Genomic DNA, 6,272 nt, shown 5'->3' on the forward strand with positions numbered 1-6,272 from the left:
AAAGTTACTGTGACATCGTGTGGCGTTTTGCAGTGCTGGTGAGATGTTGATTGTAGAACAATCGGACTATGACTGTTTCCTGGTTAGCATTTTAATTTCTCTCAATGGATTGAGTTGCCGCATATGGGAACCCGCCTGCTGTGGTGTGAATTTTATTTTCTGCTCTTCTTTTGGTACTCCCGAGCACTGAGGCTTCAAAGTTAAAACTATAAACTTAAATGAAAGCAGTTGGGTGTATTCAATGTAACACTCTGTCACATTTTTAAACCGGTCAGCGGCTTTATATCTGTAAGCACTAATGATTATTCTTGAAAAGAAGGCTTCTCCACAGGTCTTGATCAAAATATTTTGAGACTACGGAAATAGCAAATTGCTTTTTTAGACCTGTCGCAAACGACACCGGTTTTCATACCAAATTCAGTAAGTTCGATCACTGGGGCAAAGGGTAGGGCATGGATACTAACGAGTGAAATCGGGCCAATGCCTCCGAGATGCAAGGCTTGTGCAGAAAAAGATTCAGAGCAGAATCCAAGATTTGTAGGCACAACGCTACAGGTCATTTTGCGAAACACTTGATCCACGGAAGGCTTTGTAATGCGTTTAGATTGCCACTCGTGGCTGTCGCACATATCTCAAAAGTGCCACCCATTGATATCCCACGCGCGCCCTCAAATACGCAGTGAGGTCTAGGCAGCGGAAGATTGTTGCGTAAGGATAACAGGCCTACCAACTCAGCCGCAACACCGCATTAGAGCAGTATTCCACCTTTGCGGGATTCACGGATGCTTGCCATGCAATACGTGGCCGCTGCACTGACTTGTAGTAGAAGGTCATCATCGGGAAGTCCCGAAGCTTTGATGCCCTCAGGACCTGCCAGCCTTGGACAAAAGGCTCGATCGTCGGTCACTTTTGGACACCTACAACAGGTCATGAAGAAACGGTGCAGATCTTCACGAATGGAAGATCAGTCGTCTGGTGCGACTTCTTAAACCGGGAAAATCATCACCCAACCTTTCAGTATACCCTCCAATAGAACCAGCCAGCTTCATCGGCAAAATCATGGATGAATGCTGCTAACACACATGGAAAGGTGCATGTACCGATGCTAATCTATCCATAATTTACGGTGGGGTTTTTAACGAGGCCGCCCTTGTATGGACGCTGGTTGACCTGTAACGCCGTCCGGCAACGAAAAATTTGAAAATATACATCATGACGTCGTGTTAGGACATCAAAAGCGCCTACGGCAAGGTAACCAGGCAGCACAAATTCAAGGTCACTGACCATTTCGAGAAAACCAGTTTCGGCGTTTCGGAACCAGTAGGGGATCCTTGATCACTCCAAAAGTCGAAGCTTCTTTTCTTGACATGGTCAGTGACCTTCAATGTGTTCAGTACCATGCCTGACCAGACGACCTTTCCTCGAACCCTATACTATACGTAACAAGGCAGGTCGTTTTGAACGCATTTGAAGCTGGTTAGCTCGGAGGTCGGGCTAAGCATGTATTTATCAGAGAGGTCGTTTTCATCCTGACTGAGGGTAGACTAACGTATTTACATCAAAATAAATGCGAAGCCCCACAGAGTGGCTGGAGCTAACTCTTTAGAACATTGCCCAAATTGGCCTGGTCAACTAACTGAGACAATCATCACAGGCCTTCATATACACAGACATCTTTAAAGGCTACCAAGTGTAATTACCTGGCCCCCAAGTTCATGCTGGAGTATAAAAGAAGGCAATAATATGGACGTCTTGCCTTCGTCTAGAAGGTCTCAATATTTCGACCGAGACAAGTACACGTGTGGAATTCACACGGAAAACAATGTCATGTTGCACAATATGCAAAAATGGCAAAGCCATTCTCAATCAGAGAAGCTATCGCTCTCATGGAGGTGTCGTTGACAGGAATCTCATGGAGTTCCCATCTCTATGACATGAGAAATCTACCGACAGGGGTTTTTATTCCTCTCCTTCCTCGGCGGAAAGTCCAGGGAAGAATCAGTGCACTCGATGCTAAAGCTGCATAAGTCACTGTTACTGAACGGCATGCGGCGGAGATTCGCGATATTAATAGTATTATAATTGCGAACATTCAGATGATATTTTTTACAAAAACCTCTGCTCAGAGACACAGCTGCTTCAAGAAGAACAAGCATATGTTCTGGGAAGATTTCATGTGCACAAATGATAAAATATGAATAAGTAGTGAAAGGCAAATCAAAACCAGTCAATAGCGTCACTTTTTCTTTCTTGACAGGGAAGAACTCCTAAACATTTAAGGAAACTGTTTGGTACGGCCTTAAAGAGCGCCTGCTGCTGTTTCCATTTGAAGTACACGATAACATTCAGCGCGTTACCAACCTGATTTCCACCTGTTCGTACAGACGCGAGAATTTACGCCGGCGAAAAGTATGTCCAGCAAAAAAAAAATTTTCTTGCAACGATCAAGACCAACTAGGCTGAGACCGCCTAAAGTGGAAAACCTCTCTCTATCGTACATTTGTTCAAGAAAACCGGCAGCGCTGCACCAAGGAATGAAAGGGAGAACCAAGCAATATTTTCAGAATTGCTTTTGGTTAAACGAAAACGGCAAAGAGGTTTCTTCATTACCGGGTCGAGCAAGTAAAAAAAAAAAAAAAAGGTTTCAGCGTTACCTGTGAGCTGCATTACATTGGACGTGAAATATTCTACTTACTGTGGCAAGCAAGCATGCACGCCTCGCAAGTGTCGAATTTGTTCATGTTGCCTCCACGGCCAAAATACGCATCTAAAATACAAAATCTATATGTGTAGTTATAGTACCATAACCGTCAGTAATTTTCATCCCATTGGCCTTGGTGAACGGGCAAATTGCACTGTGGTTTCTTTGCTGAAACGAAAGCCAAAATACCGTTGTTTTAAAAGGAGACAGTGGTCAACCTTCTAGATGTCTGCTAGCCAGGATTCTGCGTATTGCATACCAGTTCCGCTGAGATCGCCTTTTAAATAAGAACCTGTTTCTTATGGAGAACGAATAGGTTAACGCCAATCGCCAAGTTTAGAAGATGACAACCACCGCCCAACGTTAAATATGAATGACACCACATATAATGCATTTAGTTTGTCCTGTAGGGATCCATCCGCATTAACCACTACACCAGCCCTTTTCTCAAAGTGCAGCGAAATACTCGATAGAAACTAAGTATATCCGTTCGTAGAGTTTACAGCAGACTGACGCCAATTTATAAGACATTGCTGAATTGAGGGACGAAAAGCTGACGATAATTTAGGATAACATGCATCAGTCTTGTCTGAACAACACTAAGGTCCATTATATATCTCGCATTGTTCATTGCTATCTTTGAAGACTGCACCGTAGAAAAGAAAATGGGCGCAGGTTTAAGCAAGGCTTGAACCTAGTTGCACGAACGAAAGCAAGCCATCGTTCGTATGTGCTCCCGTTAATTTTCCAGCATGAAGAATGTATTCTTTTAAGAATGGAAAGGTCTAGTATCTTTCGCGACTCTCGGTGGACATCTGACTGGTTACGCGGCGAGCACGTTTCAAGATCATTTTCTCAACAGAAAGGCGCTATATCTCACTTCTTGGTGGTCACCTATAACAAAGCTTGTTGTTGTTGCGACCGTGTAGGAAGAAGGAAAAAAAATGCAAGGGCCTGCTACTGGATCTGTATCTGAGCCATCTCCGCTGCCACTTGGGGAGGAGGTGGTGAAGGGTGGCTGTTCCTGGGGGGTAGGTCAACACCACTTTCGGCAGGGGCTATCCTGCCACCGACATGTTTTCTGTTGTAGGCCGTAATTGCAATCGCCACCGCTTCGGTGGTGGACGACGGCTGGTGCGGCGCGCTTCTTCATCAACGCTCGCCTTCTTTTCTCTGACCGGCCATCCACTTGGCAAGGCCTGGCTTTCAGATTCCGTAGGAGCTTCTGCGCCACAGCGGCAATGACAGTAATCAGGAAACCATCTTTCATCAACCTATTGGCCTGATTGTTGCTCGCATCCATCAGGTGCAAGCATGACTTAAACAAGGCGCTTCGCGTACAATAAGTTGTGATGGTCCGTGAGCAGGCCAATAGGCTGGTGAAAGCTGGTTTCCGATTACTTTCATTGCCGCTGTGGCAGAGGCGCTCCTACGGAAGCTGAAACCAGACCGTGCCAGGAGGGTGGCCGGTTAGAGAAAAGAAGGAGAGCGGTGCTGCCCTACCTTCCCAGAATTTCCCACAATTTGAAAAACGTGGTAAAGCGATGCGATGTACCGGTGGTGCTTTCTGCTCCTTGAAAATTGGCCTCATTATGCCCGCTTACCATGTCTGAATAGAAAAGTATCGCAAGACTGCTTGAAGCGTGATGCCAACCCATATGTCAGCTGTCGGACGTGCGTTCTATACGAGGTTTTCCTGACCTGTGGAAGGACATACATCAGTCAGGCGGTCCGATGTTTAAATGACCGCTTAAGGGAACACCAGCTTTCTGTGAAGACTAAGACAGGGCCGAATTTAGCCCTGCACTGCGGCGCATGCACGGAAACTACACGCAAGCCATGCCTACTTTTGCTAACGATAACAAAAAAAAAAATTCAATGAGAAGCAGAGATCAGGCCGTACGTGACTTTGCCGAGGCGTTTTTCATCAGTAAGTGTCGGGATGATTGTATTAGTGACTATTCGATCAATCTTTATAAAAAAGAAGGCAGATTTCTGAACTGCGCATGGTCCTCGATGACGCTTGAAGTTGTGTAAAAATGTGGTTCCTCTCATATAAATTCAGTCGCGAGTCTGCGCTTGTTGGGGGTGTGTACCTTCACGTCCTTGTTTTCGCGTGCGCAGTTTACTTTTGAAGATATGTCTGACCGACGCGCCCAACAACGCACTCTTATATTTAGGTTTTTAAAATGGTGCATTGGAAACTGTTGAATCCGTCCGACTGTTTACGTTTCGCGTGCGCTGTCATCGCTGCGCACGCATATGAAGGAAACCAGATATTTATGCCATAGGCACTCGTATAATCAGGGATTTCACGATTGACAAATCTGGCATCAGAACTTAAACGAGGTGTGGATTTTTTCTTTCTGCTCACCGCATGGTTTTAGCGTATGAATGTGGTTCAGTATAAATTCATTCGCCTTCAGCAGGTTTACAGATTAATAAAGCATATTATGCCTAGTCAGTCTAATAATTAACCTTATAATGTTGATCTGGCAGCCCGAAGTTGCGAAATTAAGCAGCTAAACTGTAACCACCATATTTTCTCGCATGACTTGAATACTTATCCACGAGGCCATTATCGCGCTTTCTGATATGAACAATGTCCAACTAAGGCATGGCGTGGCCACAAAATTTTACCTGCAAGAAATTATAACTTACCGGGCTTTGAAGGATAGTCAGTTACATCGTACTTTCCAGGGTTGGTACCTGTGATATAGAAACAAAAACAAACGTGACATAATCTGCAGCATGTCCACATGCAAACGGATGTAATGATGGCAGCACTAGTTATTCTCACAGTTCGGCTGAACTCGATTCAGCTCCAAAAATAATTAACTGGGGTTTAGCCTTAAATAAACCCGGTAGTTTACGTAAGCAAAGCAGACGTAGCTTCTATTTCTGTTCTTTCCTCTTCTTCTTCCTCCTCTTCTTCTTCTGCGGCGCGGTGTGGCTACCGACCGGGTTTATCCAACGGCTTGAAGAGGGGCCCCATCTGCGGTCGCTCTAAAGGTCAAAAGTGGCTACCAGCCGGGTTTACGCGTCGGGCTGAAACCTGGCATAGTATTGATTATGCAATTAAAACAAAAATGATGTCAAAGATCTATTGGAAAAAGAATGCCGAAAAACGGCGCATTTTGAAAACTTACCTTTCTCAGCATTAGCCACAAGTGTTAAGCAAATATAGACACTAATTACTGATTTCAATATTCACCATATACTTGCTCACTTAACGTGCATGTCTCGTAGGTCACCATTGAGCATGTAAGGTTGTTATATGGCGTTCAGGCGCACATCTCAATGACGGGTTTGTTGCACGAGCACTAGAACTGCAGTATTAGGATATCCTGGTCATTGGCACTGGCCTCAAAAGCCACGTTGAAAAAATAAAAGGCTGCCATATTGTAACATTACAGAAGAAGATGAAGTTTAGAACGCAAGAGAAGGAGAAAGACGTTGGATAAAGACTCTCGTGCCGAACGCGCTGCCGTTGACCAGAGCTCCCTACCCTATCGTCTTGTTGTTCAGCGCTCCGACGTCTTACCCCCTTAGTAACAAATTGGTGGTCAGG

This window comes from Amblyomma maculatum, chromosome 10, assembly GCF_055883805.1.
Source record: "Amblyomma maculatum isolate TAMU_Amacu chromosome 10, ASM5588380v1, whole genome shotgun sequence".
NCBI lineage: Eukaryota > Metazoa > Arthropoda > Arachnida > Ixodida > Ixodidae > Amblyomma > Amblyomma maculatum.